This window comes from Protopterus annectens, chromosome 3.part0, assembly GCF_019279795.1.
Source record: "Protopterus annectens isolate FY-2018-M chromosome 3.part0, PAN1.0, whole genome shotgun sequence".
NCBI classification, from domain to species: Eukaryota; Metazoa; Chordata; order Ceratodontiformes; family Protopteridae; genus Protopterus; species Protopterus annectens.
Window position 1 is genome coordinate 1,411,310,423 of NC_056731.1, and position 24,439 is coordinate 1,411,334,861.

Consider the following 24,439-nt stretch of genomic DNA (forward strand, 5'->3'; position numbering starts at 1 on the left):
TTGGCGAGATTTAGATAGGCTGTGTGAACCACCTTACCCTCATCTACAGCTTTGGTGACTGCTTCAAAGAAGTGTATCAGGTTTAGGAGACATGATCTGCCTTTTATGAACTGGGTGGAGTCCTGAGTTTGGAGATTACCAATGTCATTGTTTATAAGTTCCATGATGATAGATTCTATAGCCTTGCAGACCAGACTCATTTTAGCTAATGGGGGTGGTAGTTTCCGGGGTCTGTGGTGGCTCCCCCCTTTTTGGAGTGGGATAACCATCTCTGTGCGCCATTCAGTGGGCGCATAGCCTGAGGTGAGGCTATAACTGAACATGGTACTTAGGTGGGATGCCAGTTCGTTCTGTAGTTCATGTAGAACATAGCCTGGGATGTTGTCAAGCCCCATGGATGCTGTGCTCTTGGCTTTGGATAATGTGTTTTTTACCTGTGCAGCCATGGTTACAGGAACTTTGCATTCTTCTAGTATAGAGATGGGCACTTTAGGGGATGACAGGGGGGTAAAGTTAGCACTGAACCTATCTGCCAGGATGTTGGCAATATCAGTTGGTTCTGTAAGTTTTGTGCCATTGTAACTCAGAGCAGATCTGGGTGTTGCCATTGAGATTCTTGACATAGCTATAGAATACTTTGTGGCTGTCTTTAGAGTCAGTGGTGATTTTGTTTTTGTAACTAGCTTTGGAGGATTTTATGAGAGATCTCAGCTTATTACTGAGGCTGACCAGGGAGTTTCTCCAATCATGGGATGTTATTCTTTATTGCAACAGTTTCTTTCTTCTGTTGTAAAGTTTGTTTATTGCAGGGGACCACCAGATTGGCTTCCTTTTTTTGGAGGATAGCATCTTGGTTCTGTTAGGGATTGCATGATCCATGCACTCGTGTAAGTGCTTATAACGTGCATTTGTGTAGGATTCAGCAATCATACATTTGTGTAGGATTCAGCATGGGTGTCGTGAAGTTTGCCACTTCTGTCTTAAGAAGCGTGAAGTTGGCTTTGGAGAAATGTTTTACTGTGGTTTCCTTAATGGGGGATGGGGGAGGGATGTGGATGTCTCGGGTGATTAGCTTGTGGTCGGATCTGACCAATGAGGAATTGACCTCTGGTGTGGAGCACCGGTTGTCCATGTTGGTAATAACCAGGTCTAGGATATTGCTGCCCCTGGTGGGGGTGTGGATAAGTTGATCCGAGGCATTGGAATTTATGAATTCCTGAAAACGTTGAGCACAAGAGTTGGTACATGAGTAGTTTTCCCAGTTAATGGTGGGGTAGTTGAAATTGCCCATTATTAGGGTGTTAGGTTGTACCCTAATATTTTCCAGTGTATCAAGAAATGAGAAGTGGGAATCCTGGGGCATGGTAGGGGAGCTATAGCAAGCTACAATTTGGATTGCGGTCTTGCCCAGAGTTAGTTGCACTTGGATAATCTTGGATGCATTATGCTGAGCAACTAGCCTGGAGGTGTGGATATCCTTAATGAATATGGACACGCCTCTGCCTTTAGTGTTTCAGTCCAGCTTAGGTGGCCGAAAGGTGTGGTATGAATTATAGCCTGGTAATGCAGGGGTACTCTCTGGAGCCTTGAACCAGGTCTCTGTCACTGCACAGATGTCAATGTTCTCCATTTTAAGGAGTGCCTCGAGTGAGTGCATTTTGTGGTTTAGACTTCTAGCATTGAGTAGCAATACCCTCAGATTCTTCTTGCTTGTACCTGTTACAGTAGTGAATTTGTCATGTGAACCTTGCCTAAAAAGGGCACTATAGGGGTGGCTAGAGCCTTAGCCAGTATCCAGAATCCCAGGGGCGACAGGTGCTGGCCATCTCTGGCAAAGCATCGTGGTTTGTCGATCATGTCATCCCAGGCAGACAGATACTGGATCCACTTAGAATGACACCAGAAGCTTAGCCAACTGTTGAAGTCAATCATTTTGTCCTTGTACTGTGATATCATTCTGGGTGATGGCAGGATGCTACTCAGGGCTAGGGTCATACCTGCCTGGGCTACAAGATCGGACAGCTCCTCCATGTTTCTTTTCATGTAGCCCAGGGAGGTACATCTCTGGTCATTCACACCAACATGGACAATGACAGAGTCATATTTGTACTTGTTGTGGAGTGACCGGAATGCATGCATTATGTGATGGATCCTGGCACCTGACAGGCAGCTGACAGTAACTTTCTCCTTGTTTAGCCTGGTGAGTGGAACATCAGTGTGCCTGATTATAGAGTCACCTATGACTAGAGTGTTGGATACAGTGTTATGCCTTATGGGCTGTGGTTGAATGGCACACGGAATTTGTGGACTATGTGTCATTTGGGTTGTGTTGGGGGATGGAGGTTGCTTGTGTTTCTGCTTTGGAGGTCCCTGTTGCTTGGGCAGGTTTTTACTGAGAGCCTCCACGAATGTAGGTGTGTGTTTTGTGTTTCTATGTGTGTGTTGTGGTGGTGTAGGTTTTGAGGGACTATGTGCTGAGTGTGATGTGGTGTAAGTGTTTATCTTCTCCTCTTGACTGTCTAGTCCAGTCTTAGGTGAAGAGAGCTTTGTTCCAGTTTGGCTATATAAGTGCATCTCTTACAGGTTGTAGTGTTGGGTGGTAGGAGGAGAGGGTTGTCTGTGTACATGAGACAATTGCTGCATTGCCCCAAGATGCCCAGTTTCATCAGGTAGACAGAAGAAAACACCGGGAGCTGACCCTTAGACATGCCTGGATAGGTGTTTATTTATTTATTTATTTACATTTGTTGACCGGGAGTGTCCGACTGGACGTAGGTCCATTTTCAGCGAAGGCCCGGGGAGAAAAGCTCCACTGTTAAAATAAACAGACAGTAGTTACATTGGATTACATAGCAATTAACAATTTGATTAACATAGCAATTAATTACAAAACATTTTTACAGATGAAGAACATAGTACATCAGTAGACAACTAGAATATTTATCTGCGAAGTACATAACAGACATTAACAAATGCTACAATAAGAAGTTCCTGCTGTATAATAAGTACTAGGCTTATGAGCATCTGAGCTTGCTATAATCAAGGTAGCTAGTGGGGTGGAAAGAAAGGTAGTGGTTGGATGGAGTGGGTGATAGAGTATGAGGTGATATTATTTGTTAAGTACTAGAAACTGTTTTCCTCTAGACAGTGAGGGAAGTTGATTGCTGTAGTAATTTGTAGCTTATTTAGTGCGTATAATAAGTTCTGAACAAGTGCTGAGCTCAAAGAAACAGACTTGAGTGCTGAAACTAAAAAACTGGCTAGTTCTTAGAAACAAAATTACGCTAGAAGGCTTCCCTCCAACACAGAAAGGCTTGGGGGCTTAGAAGCCCACAAATAGTCCTGGACACAACAAATCTGTATCCAGACTAGACTACCCACAGGAAAGGCAGGAAACAAGCTTAGAATTTTTTTTTTTTAAGTGGAAAGAGAGAAAGGAGGAGCAGAAACTAAGCTGATTGGTCTTTTCAAATGTTCTCCCTGTATTAGGTAGAATGAGGTAATGACACTACACTGGGAGGAGGGTCCCAGATCAAATATACAGTAGGGGTGGGCAACTGCAAAGCCACCAACTATAAGAACATCATACCAATAAGGAGGGAGGGTGGAAAACAAACTGCAGAAATGTTTCTCACAGCAGAAAAGCAGCAGTGAGCCTTTAAATGAAAGTTTTAAACAGCTAAAGGAGCCTCTAGAGAAAGCTTATAACTGCAAACAAGTTATCAGAATCAAACAACCCAACAGATGCTTAATAAAATTGGAAAATTTCCAGTTAATACCTCACAAACAGTGAAACTAGCTAGAAAAATATACAATAGACAAAGTGCTATAAATAACTTGAAAAAATAAGCAAAAAAACAGGATGCTTAATGTTATATATTATAGATCCGAGTTTGCTTAGTGTCCTTCCTTTGATTAGCTCAGTGTGAAATGGCAGAAACACTCACAAACTTAGATGCTAATTCCCTCTATAGTAGTACTCCTCATGAGGCTGGAGTGGTTGCAATCAAGTTCTGATTAGATGAAATGGATAAAAGCTTATTTCAGCTTAATGATTTTTAGCATTGCTTTCTGAACTAGTACTTACTAAAATGTATTTTTTATAATAAAGAATGTTGTTTAAAATTCATTGGAACCATTATGGGTGCAGATTCTAGCCAATGAATCCCGTTTACAGTACAGGCACTCCCGTATGTCAACGTGTGTGTATACATGAATTTTATTGTCAGGCTCTTATAAAGCATAACAACTGGACTATTATTATATGTCTTTTGGGGTGTTTAACAATTGCATGAAGCCACAGTTGTTAATTTGAGAAATATGCTGAAGAATCTGCCATAAAAATCCACTATCATCTGCAAGCCTAAGTTTACAGATGTGGAAAATGAAGCCTCCATCTCCATGGTAGACACTGTGGTGCTGTATGCTGGGCCAGAGGTGAACTGATCCTTGACATTTTCCACTGATGATACCCCAGGAATGTAGTCCTATAATTATCTGGCCTTATTTCTTTTAATCATGTTGCAGTTTATAAAATATCTCTTACTTGTGTCATATAGTTACATCTGGCATCCAGGTGCAACATCCTTTTGCACAAGATATGTGCATGATTATACACTAATATCATATATGTTTATAGTTGTATTTTGGTGCCAAGTCATACTTCCACTAAATATTTTCTTTTGTGTAGCCACAAGTGAAAGTTTGACTGGCATTAGCTCTGTGGAACTACCCTTTTCTGGGGCTGGAGGATCATTAGCCTCTGCTAATGATGATGATGACAGGGATAAGATGGCACAGTCAGGGTATACAGCATGTTTGCTGGGTGCAAGGACTGTGGCCCTTCCTCTCCTTCTCAGACTATGCACTGTCTCTATGCTTGTGCATACTCAAGACACATTACCATCTAAGAATTGAGAGGTTGATGGTGACATTTTAAATCAGGGACGTGTGATGTCCCCCAGAAGACATATACCTGAATCCGCCCCTTGCAATCATAAGAGGGATCACATAGGGGGTTGCTCATTAGAGGTATGGCTACCTCCCTTCCCTGATATTGCTGTGTCAGTTGATAAAACCTAAATTATGTTTAGGGCCATCATGGAGTCACAGGCAAGTTTCACCAGTGCTTTGGCAGAGGTTGTAAGGGTGATCCAGGCAGTAGTATAGCCCACTTCCCCAAGATACTGGGTCCATATACTGTACCCACATTGAAATAAAGGCCCAGACCTGGTGAACAGATCTTACTGCATTCCACCATCTGACATATCTAGGCAGTTGAACTGTGACTTCTGTAGTCCATACACATGTTCTAAAATATTTCTGGCTTGTGTTACTGCATGGTTATAACAGTGTGGATTCGGTTATGATAATTTCTGATTGTCATCATTAGTCAACGTTCCAGGGTATTTTCATCATCTCCCACAAGATAGCCCTGTCACTCCTCACAAACCATTGATAGAGATCACATGTGTGCCAAATGTGTGTGTCATAGAAACTGCCTGGGTTGTCTGAATACACTCATTGAAGATGATATCCTGTGCATTACAGACAAGGGTATAGCCAGGCATACTCTTTGTACGCTATAGAGTACATTTCTTCTGCACATCATGAAAAATTTTGTGGCTTTATGAAGCCATATTATCTACATAACTATCTAAATGAGTGCCTCTAACAATGTGTACATAGTTTGCTTACAGAATGTGTTGCACATAATAGTTTTTAATTGAGCAGCTGAAAATATTACTCACTAAGTGCTGGGGGGAAGCAGGCTGAATGAAGTGGCTGTTTTTTTTAAATGTTTGGTTTGCTGGGAGGTAGAGATAAGCATCTGAGAGTACAAAATGGAATTCACCGACTACACCTCTGATTACAGACCATCTAACAGTTGATGGAGTGACATCCTTTGCACTTCATGTATCTCCTTCCCTGTTCATCAGGAGGGGCCTTTATTTCAATGTGGATATAATATATGGATCCAGTACCTTCGGGAAGTGAGCTATACCATAAAAATACTACATTCTGCTTTTTCATACCTCTCAACCTTCTAGCATCAAAAATCTAGACATAGCCTGACATAATGGGGGTACAAAGACCCAAAAATAGGGACTAATTTTAAATATTGTTCTTATGAACTTAGAAAGTTGCTAGAATAACAGGATTTATGTTAGCATGCATTTTTGAAGGATATTAAGTCTGAAACTCAAATACACATCCTTATTTAGTGACTTTAAGTCTTAGATCATTAAAGTGATTTGTCAAAAAAATACAATTTTTATGAGAAAAGACCAAAAACGCAAGGCAAAAATCTGGACATTCTGAGAAAATCTGTACAGTAGAGAGGTATGTGTTTTTGTCTGTTCTGGGATATCTGGGAATCACATATGATTCACTGCATGCTGACGCATTGTATTCAGGAAATAGTGGAGTACTCTTGAGGCTTATACCTGAGATACATTCACTATATCCCCAGTGGTCACTGAAAGGTTCCTATAGCTAATATATGTTAAGCTATATATACCTGTGTTTACACTAGAATGGGTACTCTATAAAGCCCACAGAACTCCTGATAGGGCTTAGACATGTCCATGACTTCCTGCATAGTGTCCCTGTCCATCTGGTTCCAGTCTACTATGTCTGTGTCATGAAAGGCATGAAAAGTTAAGTATATTCAGGAGAAAAGATGCATCTGGGCCAACATTGCACTGTCTACTGTGACAGTTGCTATAAGAGCTGCTTACAGATATAGATTTACAATAGCTGCATCAACCCTAACATTTTTCAGTACTTACACTACCTGAACACAAGCATCTGATTGTGTACAAACCTAGGGTGGGCACAGCATCACTGGGGGCATTTAAATGTTTTGGAAAAGCACCACACATAGTACACACACCAGTGTCTCACAGCATTTAAGGCCTAGTCACAAACCCAACATACTAGTCATAGGAAACTCTGTCATAAGACACACAGATGTGCTATGACCAAGCTGGACAAGGAGAAAGTCATGGTAAGTTGCTTGTCAGGAGCGAGAATCCAGCATATCACACACACATTCAAGTCTCTTAACAACAGGTACTGTTATGACTTTGTCATAGTCCATGTTGGTGTGAATGACTTGAGATGTACCTCTCTGGACTATATGAAGAGAGACACGATTGAGCTCACTGAATATGCGCCCCAGATGGGTATGTCCATAGCCTTAAGCACCATTCTGCCATCACTCAGACTGATGCCTCATTACAAACAGAAAATGATTGACTTTAACAATTGGCTTAGTTTCTGGTGTCATTCCAAAGGGATCCAGTACCTGACAGCCTGGGAGGATATGATTGATAGACCACAATGCTTTGCCAGAGATGGCCTTCATCTGTCTCCCTTGGGTTTCAGGCTTCTGGTAAAGGCCCTTGCCTCCCCCATAGTGCCTTTTTTAGGCAAAGTCATGAGCATAAAATTAACAACGTGAAAAATTCTTCTAAACAAAATTTAATGGTCATGCTACAAAATGTTAGGAGTCTTAGCGTGAAACTGCACTCATTGCAAGCCTTCCTCACCCTGGAGGATGTTGACATTTCTGCAGTCACTGAAACCTGGTACAAAGCTGTGGAGGGGACCCTAGCCTTACTAGGTTATGCATCCTACCATACTTCCAGACCCTAAATGTAGGGCTACAAAGGCAAAAGAAGGTGGGGTTTCAATATTTTTCAAAGACATACATGCCTCCAGGCTGGTCAAACAGTATGACACACAGGAGACACTCCAAGTGTAGTTAACTGTTGACAAAACAATTATTCAAATCATAGATAGCTACAGACCTCCAACCATGACTCAGGATGCCCATTCCACCTATCTGGACTTACTTGAATCCATCAAGATTCAACCTTCTACCTTGATCCTGAGTGACTTTAACTACCTAACCATAGAGTGGAAGACCTTTTCTAGCCCAAACATGAATGCCCAGAGATTCATTGACTTCATCAATGCCAATGCATTGGATCAGCTGTTTGGCACACACACACAAGAGGTGAAAATATCCTGGACCTGGTACTAATCAACATGTGTAGCCACTGTAGTACTCCTACAGTGTTATCCTCCTTGGTAAAATCTGACCATAAAGTGATTACTTTCAAAGTTACCATCTCCCGACCCCCCCTCCCTTATCAGAGTTAAACAAAAAACTTTTCCAAAGCTGACTACAATCTCCTGAGAGCAGAAATAAGCAGCTTCACAGCCACTGTCCCTTCAGTTGGAACTACCACTAATGTTCAGGCCTGCATCAAAAAACAATATGAGCACCTACACAGCTGTATGGACTCAACAATACCTGACAGGACCAAATTGTCTTCCTGAAGGAAGAGTAAACCTGTCTGGTGAACAGCAGCAGTAAACAAATGTTATAATAAAAGGAAAACAAAATTGCTGTCTAGGGCTAAGAAGGAGCAGGTGTCAAGCTGGAAGCAATCTACCCTTTGACTGAACAAGCAAATAAGGTCACTGGTGAAATCCTCTAAGGCTAACTTCGAGTCCAAATTGGCCACATTCACTAAGGACAATCACAAGGTCTTCTTTACATACATCTGCAATCTCAAAGGTAACTACCAAATCTGCTCTGAACTGATGGTCAAGAACACCACATACACAAAAGCTGTACATATAGCCAACCTGCTGGCAGACAGGTTCAGTGAAAACTCCACCCTCCCTGTCCCCCCCATCAGTAAACCAGGACATCCCCAGCAGCTGTACCCCTCCTCTCATCACCAGGGAGTATGTCTTTAATGCCCTCTCAAAGGTAAAAAATACAATCTCCATGGGACCTGACAACATTCCTGGCTGTGTCCTACATGATCTCAGGCATGAGCTCTCAGCTCCATTAGGCACCCTATACAACCAAAACTTGAGCACCAGCTTCATCCCAACTGAATGGAGGATGACCACTGTCATCCCTCTACACAAAGATGGAACATTCACTGACCCAGGCAATTAGAGGCCCATCAGCCTAACTAGCCTGATCTGCAAGGTCATAAAATGCATTATCATGAACCTTATAAACAAGGACATTGGCAATTTCCAAATGCTTGACCTCACAGTTTGGTTTTGTCAAAGGGAGATCATGCCTGTTAAACTTGGTTGACTTTTTCAAAATAGTCAGCAAAGCCATGGATGAGGGGAATACAGTACACACTGCCTACCCTTGAACTAGCCAAAGCCGTTGACACTATTCCCCACTCAGGCATAATAGATAAACTCTCCCAGCTAGGCATCGATGTGTATGTTACCAGATGGGTAGCTAACTGGCTCACTGATAGAACCCACTCAGTCAAAATAAGGGATGCCACCTTTAGTAGTAGACCCGTAACAAGCATTGTATTCCAAGGATCAGTCTTGGGACCTCTACTGTTTGGGATATACTTTTTTGAGGTGCAAGTCAAAGCCAGTGGTCTGGGGGTGACCAAGTTTGCAGATAACTGCAAGCTGTGTGCTGTCTTAAATTCCCCTAGTGATGTGAATACCCTCCAAGAGGGCCTTACCCAAACTAATGACTGATGCCAGAAGCATGGCCTCAAACAAAATGCCAAGAAATACATCATTATCCCCTTTGGTGAAAATGGTATCCCCACTAATTATCACATTAATAACAATGTACTAAGCATGCAATCAGTCATGAGGCACTTGGGCACCCAGGTTGATAGCAACCTGACTTTTGACAACCACATTGCCTCAGTTTTATGGAAAGCTTTCTACATGGCCCATCTCATAAGGAAGGGTATTTCAACCAGGAACAAGGAAATCATAACATCCCTGTACTCCTCCTTTATCAGACCCATTATTGAGTGCAATGCCCTTTTAGCATGTACCTTGCCAAGCACATGCAGCAGCTGGAGAGACCTCAGAGGTTCTTGATCAGGAAAATCCAGGGTTTCAAACACCTATCCTATACAAACAGGCTAAAAGCCCTGTCCCTCTACTCAGTCTCATACATACTGCTCAGAGGTGACATGTGTCTGACATACAAGGCCATCTCAGACCCAGCCTTGATAGAGTTGTTGCATATCCGTAAGTCAAACTCAACTCTTGCAACCCACATGCAAGGCCTCAACCTGGACTCTGACATTAGTAGAACTTGTTAGCAGGATAGATTTGTGTCCCAAAGACCCCCCCGTTTGTGGAACAGACTCCCTCTCCATGTCAAGCAGAGTAAGTCATTAGCCCTCTTTAAGAGGAACCTGGATGACTGGATGGGAAACAGAAAATACACCCCTGGGATCTCCGATGTGTCCCTGCTGGACAGGGAAACAACCGCTGACTTTGTGGGAACATGGGTGAAATTCTTGGCTAGGCTTATAAGAGCTCCAAGCCAATAGCCTACTATTAGCTTATGAACATATGACCCTATGACACTTTGCCATGTTTTTTTGGTCTCATTATCATGTGTCATTTCAATATACAGTCATTAGCATACATCATTATTTATTATTTATTTTACATTTGTTAACCGGGAAAGTCTGACTGGACACATGTCCTTTTTCAGTGGAGGGCTGGGGAAAAAGCTCCATGTACACAGTAAAATATTACATTAGACAGTTGATATGCAGTTAGATTACATGCAATCATATATAGTATCCATACACTTTTTCTGTTAATAATGCTGTTGAAAAATAATACCTTAAAAAGGAGTTTAGACATCAAATACTACAGAGTATTTGGGATATATATACATTATAAAATAGCTGGTAGGATGAAGTATGTATAAATGATAGATTGGATAGGAAGGGTTCTGGGGAGAGAAGATAGGTATAGACAGGAAAATAATCAGTTGAAAGTAGAGGGGCTGATAGAGGTTAGTAGGTGGTAAGGTCTAAAGGTAGGGTAAGCAGGAAGGTTGCAGACATATAGAGGAAGAGGAATAATTCAAAGGGTGTAAATAATAATAGTATTGGTAGGTGTGCTGTACATAAAGTCAGTTGGATATAGGAAAGGAAGATGACACTTAGGGGGAGAAGCAGGGAGATGTAACAGGACAAACGATACTGGAAAGTAGAGCAAGGACGGAGAAGTAGTGGGGTGAGAAATACAGAGATGTATCGGTAGGCTGGAAGTGCTAGTAGGAGATTAGTATGGGGTGTTACAGTTACAAAACCGAAGATGCTGAAGATGGGACTTTATGGCTTTTTTGAAAGGGGTGAGGGTAGTTATAGTTGTGATTTGGGGGGGAGCTGTTCCACTGCTTAGCAACAGATTTGCTGTAGATGGAAGTGCCGGCGGAGTCACTGGTTTTTGTTACCTCTAGTAGGAGTTTCTGATTTGATCATAGAATTCTAGCTTTGGTGCTTGGGTGAAGTAGGTTTTGTAGAGAAGGGATTTTGTCAGGGCAGTCAAGAAGTTTGTGGAGTATTATAAGTTGGTTATAAAGAATGAGGTTGGGAAGTTTCAGTCAATCTAGAGCTTTTAGAGGAGTGTAGTGATGTGTTCGATGGGGCATATTTGTTGCAAATTTGGCAATTTTATTATAGCAGGTTTGAAGAATGACAAGGTCTGATTTTCTGAGATTGGTGAATATCGGTGATGTATATGAGTGTGGAAATAAGGTGGGTACGTGCAATGGTGGCTTGGGTGGAGTCGCTTAGGAACTGTTTGTACCTGTATAACATGGCAAGCTTTTTTATGCACTTTTCTGTGGTGGTACATATATGTATGTTTAACTTCAATTTTCTGTTTATGATAACCCCAAGTAGTTTTTTGTGAGTGACTGGTGATATGATAGTGTTGTTACTCATCATGTTATCATGGTAGACAATGTTATTTTGACTGGCTGGATTTTGTCTCTTTGTTTGCTGAATCACACACACCCTATGCCTGACTACTTTTCATGCAAATGCACTTAGGTGAATGTTTATGAATTCTGCCCATTCAAGTGTTAGCATTCATTGTAACTGATAACCATGGTTATGTTCCACTGAATAATATTAATCTATCAAAATAACATTGTATAATATAACACATTAACCATGCTGTCAGCTTCCTAGTTGAAGTTGTTGGTAAGCTGTTAGTAAGTGTTCCACATTTTGTAAATTTGTTCAGCATTATGAGAGGTAGTGTTCCATAGTCTACAGACGGTTGGTTGACACCAGTGTTCATGATACATTAACTATCTGATTATGGAATTGCTGTTGAGCATTTATTCTCAGCAGAAAAAAGAAGAATGGAGTGCCATGTTTCACACCTTAAAGAGCCATCAGAACCATAACAATACAGTACCTATATTTTTATTATTTGGCATATATCTTTGCTTTATGCATCACGATGACATTGCAACAGGTGGGACAATCATACTCAGGTATTTCCACAGTAGTTCCCGTGTCTGACAGCATTCTTCCTTCTCTAACACTTGTGTATCTCCCTACAGACATCCTTGTATGTTTCTTCTAGATGTTTCCATATGGTATGTAAATGTGGCAGCAAAACACAATTTAGAGACTTTTATGGTACATATGATGTTCCCCATGAACAAGTCACAGATTAATTTCTTTGGCTGTCATGTGCCTTCTTGATATATAATCTGCAATGGGTAAGCATTTCATATTGATCTTGGTTCATGAGTACATCTGGTGTGTCATGACTCAAAATTCTGAGCCAGATAATGCAATGTTGTCTGAGCCAGCATATATATCAGTAGCCTTTGTCATCCATACATGGATTTTCTGCCCCTTGTGTCCTCCTGATCATCTTGTGAAGAATGTGATAGTTCCTCTTTAGATATCTGGGGGTTTCATGGAGGTCACATGAAACTAGGACCCACAAACCCTTTGTTTGAATGTGATCATATTGTGTAACGTGGCACATGCAGTGACAATTTGTGCAGCCTTTTGCTTTGTGCAGTGGTGAACCAAGGCATGTGTCCAGACATCTGAATTGTGATGTCAGCATGACAAAGTGTTGCTCAATAGTGTACCATTTTGCAGTGTGTATACTATTACATATATCCTCAACAGGCATAGATGAGGCTTTGAATGGTGTCTTGAGCCATGGTTTAGTGGATAACTGCAGTCACCTGTTGGTATAAGTAGACAGATAATTAGCATTGTTGCATCACCCACCAGTTTAGGAACATATCATTAATTTGCGGTACACAAGTATACTTAACAATTACTAGCTTCTCTAGGATCTCAGCCTCTTGGAATGATGTCCTTGGGGCACTCACCCTCCATATAGCTGCATCTTGCACACTACTAAGGTATTTTGTCATCAGGTTAGTGACGAGGTACTCTGCCAAGTACAATAACTGAGAAATGAAGGATGGCTACATCTTTCTGTGAGCAAAAATTGTGCATACCCTACAGAAGGGATTTTGATTGCACCAGTGATGCAGGGAAAATTGGCTATGACAGAACCATTCCATGGCAGCCTGCCACTCACTTGCTTCAGTTTAAAGAGGAGGATCCTGCACCTATGACTCACACTCAACTAATGAAATCACACCATACAGTTTACTTACTTTTTTTTTTTTGCAGTCCCTTTATAACCTCCCAGATACTTCATAAAGTGATTTGTAAAAAAAAAAAAACTTTATGTATAACTCCAGGTGATGTCTCACAAGTGTCATACACACAGCCAGGCTCATCTTATTATTTCATCATCAATGAGCCTAGCAAGGTAGCCATACAGTGATCATCTACATCTTTTTTTTTTATTCTGTTTAAATAGCATCTCATCTCCATTCTTCTCTTGGTTGGGATTATTCATTTGATTTCTTTGCTGTTCTCTGATGTATTTAATAGACACTATCTTTATAACAATCTCAGAAATTTAAAAAAAAAAAAAAGCATCATTCGAAATATTAGTGTCTGTGGAAGAGCATCCCTCAGAATGCTGGATATTATGAAAACACCTGTCATCAGAAGCCAGTGCTCCCCCCACCTCCCAAAAACCACATTTCCACCTCAGAAAAACTTATCACCAAAACTCATCATCCACTTTGAGTGGTTTTACAATTGGTAGAAGGGTTAGGGCTGTGAGATGATCCTCCTCTACTTTTTTAGTACTTGATGTGATAATCTGTTACAACCAAACATTAATGAAACTTTGTAGAGTACCGATTTCCATTTGACAGCAAGAACTCCAACATGTACCTCATACTGATAAAATTAGACTTACTAGAACATGATTACGTGTGTTTTCCCTTCTATAAGGGCAATAATTGCTGGCCTGTTATCCATTTTGCTGGCATTGATTTCAAAGGGTCATAGAAACAACCCATAGAAACTTAAAAACATAGAAATATAGAAACGTGTTTAGAAGTTGTGCCTATTCTTTTTAAATCAAGCATTTAATTTTGTGACTATGTTTTCATCCTTCACCCTTCTCTTCCTCACAAATATCCACTCCATTTCTAAAGCCTCAACCCCCCCCCCCCTTTAATTTAAATTTTCATTATTTTGCATTGCATGTGTTCTTTCCCAGTTCTCAAATGGCTATAATATACTAATTGTCATTACATTTTCCTGCCTGAGTTCTTGCATAACAAATGTTATATTCACTATTTGTATATTGAAAGCTTCATGTAGTCAGTTTAGAATGTTATTTTTGTGTTTACTTCTCCTACTCTTACTGTATATTCCTTTACAGAGGTTTGTTCACCTTTGCTGGGGCACATCATGGTTGTTAATGTTGAGAAGAGTTAAATTACCTGTTTTATCTTCATGAATGGTATTTATATCACATTATTGAAAGATGAAAACAGCGAACGCTATTTCATCGGCCCCAAAACATCTAAACATGAAAATATTGAATATTCAGAACAGCAAATTTTTTCTCGTGGAAAAAATTTGCTGCTCCGAAACACATATACACAACATAAGCACATCAAACAAACAGCAACCACACACATACACTTAAATTTCTACATCTAATGCTACACTAAACTAAACATACACTACTATCTATGCACTTACCTTAACCCAAACCCTAACCCTAAGGTCCGTCACTATCGCACACTCACCTAACCTGCACCCTTACCCTAACTCACTTAAACCGCCCTTAACCCTAAAGTCTGTCACTATCGCACACATGCCTAACCCACGCTCTAACCCTAACTCACTTAACCCACCCCTAACCCTAATGTACAAACAATCACACACTTACCTGAACCCAACCCGTAACTTTCCACCACAGCGCTAAGAATAGCGAAGCCACAGAAATGGCCAACCAAATTCTTTCCCAAGGAAAGAATTCACTCTTCTGTAGTGTTGCTATTCTTAGCATTCGTTGAATAGTGTTCAATATCAGAACATTCGAAGTTTTAATACTTCGCTGTTCTGATATAAACCCCATGAATGATATATAAAATTCATCAGAAGTAAAGAAAATGCTATAAAGAAATGCATTCATGAGATATGGAAGCTAACAAAGGTAAAGCAAATGCTACAAGGAAATCAGGAGAGATGCTATGAGTGAACCTGTATAAGACTACCAGACTTAAAGGATGGAGATGAAGTAGGAATGCAAAAGCCACAAGAAATTTCACAGCTTCACAGTGAAGCAGCTGGTCAAGCAATCAATCTGACTCTACAACAGGAAATGTCCAAAAAGGAATATATCTCTGGCTTAAGCAGTCTTGTTAAATTCTCTATTCATGGAGGCCATTAATGAAACTAGATAGAGACATGGACTGTTCAATAGTTAAAATGATACAAACGATTGAAAAAAATAATTTATTTAAAACTTGAATATGTTCACAAGTATTATTTTGACTTTTAAATGTCCTTTGACTTGTTTATTGCACTGTTAAGGCATTAAATTAAAGATCAGTGCATCATAATACATGCTACCTCATAGGCATATACAAACACACACTTTACATTAAAAATCCATAAGGGAAACTCAGCTTCAAATGTGACAGATAATTATGCCCTGTTGGACCAAATACATACTCTGGAAAGTAAGGTAGTGAGTAAACAAGCAATGTTTTATAATACCAGTTTCCTGCGATAACAAAATCACTTCCTATTTTTTTTCTCCACTATCTCCATGGAGATGGTTGGCAAGGAAGGAGAAGGACCAAGAAGGGAACTCAGTTCAGAGAGATGGAGGCTAAATTCCTTCTCTCTCTCTCTTAATGAGGACTTTCTATAATTATTTAAACACTGAAAAGTCAGTTTCCCCTTATCACCTAACACCTACATGACTGATTCTGTATTCACTTTCTTGTTTTCTTGTTCCTGGATATTAATACTGTTGCATCTCAACTTTATTTCCTCACTCAATTTTTTTGGTGCATTGCTCTTTTGAAATGACAGTTGTCCATTCCTGAAGTTTGTTCTTTACCAGACAAAAGAGTTTACGTACTTATGTAGTTGCCTTTGATTACCAAAGATCATCTTTCTGGGAAAAAAATCCCATTTTAGCAGAGGACCACATTACAAATATTTGCATGAACTACCAGTACACTATATAACATTTAGGAATATATATCTTAACATGTGATCACAGTGTTACATGCATTATATACAATTTGTAGCATGTTATACTCACACACAGCTTTAGAACATACTATATATATATATATATATATATATATATATATATATATATATATATATATATATATGAGATCCTCAGCTCATGCATCCAAAGCATACACAGCATTATTTTACAATGTATGTGTTCACCCCAATGTCACTTTTAGTTCACAGACAGCAAATAAGGTGCATGCATAATGTAGTCAAACAGTTACAAATTCACTCGAGACCTAAAATCAGGAGGAAAGTGTGAGCATTTTGTCACATTTATTTAACTATACTACATTGAGAGAACTTAGTAATGGGATTGGCAGAACGGCAGGAGTGTTTTATTGATAGGCAATATTTCACTGGGATTTTAAATTATAGATTGGGAAAGGTTAAGAAGAAGAGGAATGGGTCTTAGTGGTGGGATTGCTACAAGTACAGGAATATTTTATCGAGAGGTATGTCTTCAATGAGATTTTAAGTTGCAGATGAGATATTTCTGATATCTATTGCAGTGGAGTTTGCAGTTTAGTAACACATGCACATTGCAGACTGTTGACATTATGATGTTTAGATTTTTGAGGGATTAGTAGGTATTGTTTTAGTGAGTGCAGTTCTCTGTGAGTATGTACCAATTTCATAGCTGCCTGGTGCCAGGGCATCTGGCTATGGTATAGAGGGCACTGTGAGCAGTCGTAATATGAGCAGAGACTAGTAGTTTAGATAGCTCCAGTCAGTTAAGGGAGTGAAATGACACACAGTGGTGTGTTTGATTTATGTGGCTATATGCAGTCTTTGCAATTTTATTATAAGAATGCTCTAGCATTGCCAACTGAGGCTGTATGTTAGTGAAAACTGATGAGGCAGAAAGGAGTCTAATGAGTAGACAGGCCTGCACTATGGACTCTTCTGCATAATTTGTTAAAAATTATTCAGTTTAAAAATAACTCTCAGTATTGTTTTAATTCTGCACTAATTCAGTTCTAATATTATTAATGGATAAGAATTTTAAGTTGCAATAGTTTGATTGTTGGGATTGAAGAGAAACATTATTTATTTATTTATTTATTTATTTGACATTTGTTGACTGTTATAGTCTGACTGGGCTAGTGTACTTTTTCAGCGGATGCCTGGGGAGAAAAGCTCCACAGTACAATTAAGCAAGAAATGTATCGAAGTGAAGTAAAATCTAATAAAAGTATACAAAAATTACAGGATTAAAGTAAAGGACAAAAACATATATGCAGCAGAGTTATTAAGCAGCAGTTCAGTTAGGTACAAGTAAAAAAAAATCAGCAAGAAATACATTTGGTCTATGATAGTAATTGTTAAGCAGCAATAGTTTGTGAGGGTATTTCACATACGGCAGTTGCAGGTTGGAGACAGGAATCATGTATCCAGAAGTTAGGAAGTCAAGGTGGGTGATTAGTAGTAGTAGGTGACTGTCATGTAATTTGCAAAGACGTTAGTGTTGGAAAGAGGAGGGGAAGGGAGGACTAGGAAAGAAGAGTAAGGAGACAGAAGAGAGTAATGGGGGAGAGAGGGGAGGGTTCAAGTGGGATGATTGCAGAGACAAGACCAGGTGCTGTTTAGGTAATTTTTAAGAGTTTTCCTGAATTTATGGGCATGGAAAATGTATCTGAGCATCAGAGGGAGCTTGTTCCATGATAGAGTAGGAAAGTAACTATAGAAAGTCTGTCCAATAGATTATTTTAGGTTTGTGAATCTGCAAGATATATTGGTCAGAGCTTCTGAGGGATCAAGGGTGGTTATAGAGGGAGACAAACGAGGATAGGTTAAGCCGGGAGGTGGACATGTTCAGGATAAAATGGATGATAAGAAGTTGAGTAAATAATAGTTGGCTAGGAAACTCAACCCAGTTCAGAGTATGGAGAGCATGACAGTGGTGTGATTTTAAGGGCAGATTAGCTACAAATCTTGCTACTTTGTTGTAGGTAGTTTTGAGTTTGGTGAGTAGTGAGGACGAGTGGCGTAACTACGTTAGAAGCGCCCTGAGGCAAACTTTTCCTAGGCGCCCCAACACCTCCCCCCCGGGAACCCAAGCCATCGAGATGACCGAAGCCAAAGAAATTACATATAGTCACGTTCGCTTGACCTATGACAGTGGCATAAAACACTGAAATCTGGAGGCGTGCTATTTCAGCAAAAAGTAAAAAAAAAAACAATTATAAAACAGTACATTATATAGATACCAGAATGTGAATTGTACCTCCATTGTTCAATCCTACTCCTAGAATGACTTCTTGCGGGCTTTGTTATCAGCAAAACTATCAATGATCTTGTCAGTGTCCACGTCTTCCAGGCGTCGGCTCTCAATTGACAGAATGGCTAAAGAACTAAGTCGAACCTCAGACATTGTACTACGCAAGAATGTCTTTATCAACTTCAACTTCGAAAAACTTCTTTCAGCACTGGCAACTGTCACAGGAAGTGTCAGATACAGCAAACATGCAGTGATTATATCCAGAAAGCTGGAAGATGATTCTGAATGAGTTATCAAGATGAATTCGGCCAAGTCCTTAATAGATTTCAGCGCTGACAATGTGACACTGAAAGTCATTTTGAGCAGGAGCAGTTGGTCAGACAGCTCATCTGAAATGTCATCCGAGAACTCCGTGATCAGACTCTTCGACATCTTCAGCAGTTCGTCATCTTTCATTTCAGTAATTGTCATAGGTTTCAAGGATGTGAAGACTTGGTCAGTATCTCGCAGTGACTTGAATCGTGTTGTTATCTGGACAATGGCGTAGTCGATGATTCTGTTGAACACTTCGACCTTATAGCGCTGTTCTGCTGACTCCAATCTGCAGACATTTGAAAGTTCATTGTGAAACTTCTTGGCATGAGTAACCCTCACTGAACTGTCAAACTCGGATGGCATGCCCCAACTTTGAGCTAGCTCCTTGGCCGAGAACAAAACAGTCTCCCAGTTGTTGCGAAGTTCACTCAGGTCCTTCAGTAGTGATTCCAACAGAATGCAAACAAATGTGATATTGGATTGTTGTGACTGCAGTTTCTTGGAGATAATGTCTAGTGGTCCCAGAATGTGCGACAGTAAAACAATGTTCATCATTGACGAAAAGCGTTCAAAATATTTCTTCAGCGACGATGCCTCGCCTTTCTTATTACTGTCCTTGCCAGTCAGTGACAGGACAGTCAACAGTTTCATCACGTCGACAAACCGGCTGTGAAGAGCTATCAAGGTTTGATTCCATGATGACCAACGTGTAGGACAAAGTCGCTTTAATGTAAGTGAGCAGCTACTATCCTTCTGTAAGCGATTCCATCTGCTAATAGCACTGAGGAATACATACAGCTTTTCCAGCATGTCAAAAAAGTTCCAAATGTCCTTCACATTCTTAACAGCATCGTTTACGACTAAATTTAATGCATGAGCACTGCAGTGAACATAACGGGCCTTTGGTGCTTTCTGCTTCATTAGAGCCTGGACACCTTTGTAAGCACCACTCATGTTGGCGGCTCCGTTATATCCTTGACCGCAAATCTTCTTCAGGTCAGTGACACTTTCAATTTCCTTTGTAATTATGGATGCCAAATCTTGACCCTTCTGGCTTTCAACATCGGTGAACCCCAAGAACGATTCCTGGATATGCAAGCTTACCGGCTTCCCTTCGTCATTCTTTTTGACAGTCACATACCAAAATATTTTGCTCAACTGATCCATTTTTGAGCAATCCACTGTTGTATCCATCATAAGAGATAGAAACGGTGCATCAGCCATTTTGTCTGCAATCTGCTGCTTTACCTCTCTTGCCAGAATGTAAATGATTTAATTTTGAATCGACCCGCTCAAGTACTTGGTGGTTCCTTTTGGCTGCTTCAGCAAGTTTTCCAAAACAGGATCATACTTGGCAATTAAGTGAATGAATTCCAGGAAACATCCTCATGAGCCGGGCCTGCTGTCGTCGGTGTAGCTGTTGTTTTCACGGTGACCTTGAAATGCGATGTTGCATTTTGACATGGTAATGATCAGATTCACTATGCGATCCAGAACACAGCGCCAGTACTTACGGTCTTGCATAATCTGTTTGTCGGTCAGGACATCGACAGTGACATTGTTCTTCCAATTAGTAAAAATCTGACAAGCGTCTGCGTGGGTCGCTGAATTTTCATGTATCTGTATGGAACGCGACAAATTCTTCCAGTTACAAGTACCGTCAGTCCATGAATCACCAGTTCTTATTGGTGATGCAAACAGCCAACATGGAATGCAGTAGCACTTGTCACCAGCCGTGCTGTAGGACAACCATGTTCTTCTGAAACTCAAACCAGACTTCTTTTTGCATGTGCAAAAATGTTCCTGGAAGCTGTGGCCTTTATTAAGACCTTCTGCCTGTTTCGGGAACGGACCAGGCAGCTGCAATGCACCACCCATCACAACAAATCTCTTTTCAAAAGTGCTTAATGTCTTGCTTCCAAAATATGCTCGGTCAGCAGAGGGCAGAAGCAATTCTGTTGATGCACTTGATTCTGGTAGTTGAGCCTCATGTTTAGGAAAATTCTGTTCATTCAGGGCATCATCGGATTCGGAGTGAATACTGGCATTATTCTGATCGTCCTCTGGCTGCCGAATATTTTTGTTCATTATCCCTAGTCCTTCTTCCCACTGTTCCAAAGTCGCACTACAAGATGCTTGTGGAGCAATAAAGTATGCGCTCAGTTTTGGTACTTTTTTCAGCAGTTCACTTTCTGCAACCTCTTTTTGTCACTCTCGCTTTCTACGCTGAGCGCCACTAAGCTTTTTCTTGCCACCATCGTGGGAATTCATACTCATCCTTCTGTCTGGATGCAAAACAGTCAGAGCAACATACCACTATGCCAAATCAGCTGCTTTGTGAAAGAAAAATACTGTGTTACCACCATAAATTTTACTACCAAGGTCCCTGTGGAAAACAGTCAGAGCAACATACCACTACGCCATATCAGCTGCTTTGTGAAAGTGAGGAAGACTGAAATTTATATGGCTATCATTTAATGAATTCAGTTCTCACCATAGCTGTCAACCTCTTAGCACAAAACAACTGGACAAACGCAGTAATGAGGGAATACAGCCCTCAAACATATTCCGTGAATTCAGTTCTTGCCATAGCACAAAAAGCCTTGTCAACCTTAACACAAAAAGCCTGGACGAAGCCAATAATGGGGGAATACAGTCCCAAAAATGGGACAAATTTCAAATATTCATCTTATAAACTTAGAAAATTGCTAGAATTAAACAAGATGTATTAGTTTGTTGTAATATTGCCTTTAACAAAAAAATACTACTTAGCACCAACTAAAAAACAGCTTTTTTTACATATCTTCTATGCTGTCACTTTTACAGATTCTTGATATGCTTCAGCTTTCAACAACTGCGAATATAGAGGGTTATAATCGTGTCTCTGATCATGACCAGCTTATTATCGATTCGAGATATGGATGCTAAGAAACTCACCTCAAAAACAAAGCTTGAGAGGTGAATGATTGTATCCATGCTGAGAATACATAACAAATGTTATGATCAGCGAGACCCAATCATAATTCTTTATTGTCCACAGAGGTTTATCTGCTCAGTGTAATACTAGTTACAGAAATGAAAAAAGTTTAGAAGCCCAGCATGTTTTACCAATTTTCTAAGAAAAATATTTAGTACTGCCACATTAACAGCAGGAAGAAAGAGTCTCTTTAAAGAATGAATGACTTTAAAAAGCCGTTAGACATCTTGCCCATACCCACAGTTTGTTTATAAGTATGACAAAAGAAAGTATCTAACTTATTTAAAATCTGTTTTACCTTCCAGTGCTGTATACTGTATCCAGCACTTGATCTTAACAGTGCTAAGATGTTTTTAACAAGCTTTTGCTCAGCACTGCTAAGAGCACGTCTAATGCTAAGGACTTTTTAAAGCTGCTTAACATGTTATCTTTTTCCTGATTTTGGTGAAAAATCATAGCATTCCATGCACTTCAGATACATTTTGTCAGGTTGTTCCTTTCCTACTTATTTGTACTCATAGAGAAAATATGAGATTCATAAATAAATAATAATCTCCAAGATTAAATTGTCCATTTCTTACTTATTTTTATGGCAAGCTGGGTCCTGCTACAATACTAATCATTGATTATTTTGGAAATAAAGACCTTTTTCTGAAATAGTAAATACCTAATTCATTTTGTGTGTGTGTGTGTGTGTGTGTGTGTGTGTGTGTGTGTGTGTGTGTGTGTGTGTGTGTGTGTGTGTGTGTGTGTGTGTGTGCGTGTGTGTGTGCGTGCGTGTATGTGTGTGTGTGTGCAGTCTACCATAAAAGAATACATATTAAAAGTAAAGAAAGAAATTAACCAAAGACACTAACAAATGTAGGATTTTATGACCAACATAATTGTCTACACTGTTTATTTACTTCCTAACTTAGGACACAGAAACAGTGTTCTATTATTTTATTTCATTTATCTATTTACTTTTGTTGATCTGGAATACCCAGCTGGGAAGATTCCATCTTCAGTGAAGTCATAGGGTAAATAGCTCCATGTGCAAATAAAACATGCAGCTACTTGTAAATAAACTTTCATGTATGCTGTACATTGTTTCTGTATGCAGATATATTTCCAAAAAAAACTGAGCTATGATAATCATATCTTTCAACTCTTCAGATTTTTGCAGAATGTCCAGATTTCTACCTCATATTTTTGGTCCGTTCCTCATAAAAGTTTTTTTTTTTCTGACAAATCACTAAAGGTTAAAGTCACTAATAATGGCATACATTTGAGTTCTGGATGACTTTTTATCCTTCACAAAATGCATGCTAACATGAATCCTTTCATTTTAGTAATTTTCTAAGTTAAAATCTGTCCCTGTTCTTTGACCTTTGTCCCTCCCCTTATTTTAAGCATTGTCCAGATTGCTTGCACTAAGAGGTCGTAAGGTACTGAGGACTGTAAGTTAGTGAAAATTTGTGAGCAGTAGAATAGGTGAGGGAGAAGCTAAGCTTATGTTAGTGAGATTCTGGAGTTGGATGTGAGGAATCTTCTATTTATATACAGAAGACCAAGCTTTTGGTGGGTTTTCTTGATATAGTGATGCACATGGAGGTCCAATTTAAATTGTCCATCTATGATTGTACCAAGGAGTGTGGTGTGGGTATTGGCTGTGATAGTAGGGTTGTTAAGGGAAGAAATGGTGAAGGAAGATTTAAGATGGTAGAGGGACTTAGGAAGGAAGAGTAGTAGTTTAGTCTTTTTAGGGTTAAGTACGAGTTGGTTGCTGGTAGGCCATTTTTAGTGAGGTTGAAAGTTGTTTGTGTCAGGGTGTGCAGGTCAGAAAGGTTGTCAGCAGTAGAGATGATTATAGAATCATCTGCATACTGTCTGATGTATGACTGAGGACAGGAAGTGTGAAGATGGTTAGTAAAAATATTAAAGAGAAGGGAACCTAGAATTGAGCCTTATGGGATGCCCATTTTGGTAGGGAGAAAGGGGGATAGAGCAGAAAACCATTTGATAGATTGCTGTCTGTCTGTGAGGTAGTTGTTAAACCAGGAGATAGTTCTTGGGAAGAGGTTGAGTTGAGACAGTTTGGAGAGGAGGATGGAGTGAGAGACAGTGTCAAAGGCTTTGAAGAGATCTAAGAAGAGGCAGGACACTAGTTTATAATTGTCTCTGTCAAGGGTGATGGAGTTTGTAAAAGAAATAAGTGCAGTAGTGCAGTAGTGGTGCTGTGGATGAGGAAGCCATGCTGGGTAGGGGTGATCAGGTTTTCTTGAGTGAGATAGATCATAATTTATTTATGAATAGTGTTCAAGAATTTTAGAGAGGGGAGCGAGTATGGCAATAGGTTAATAATTAGAGAACTCTACAGAATTTCCACCTTTGATGGATAGGTATTGTATGGAATTTTTTCCAGAGAGTAGGGAGAGTGGC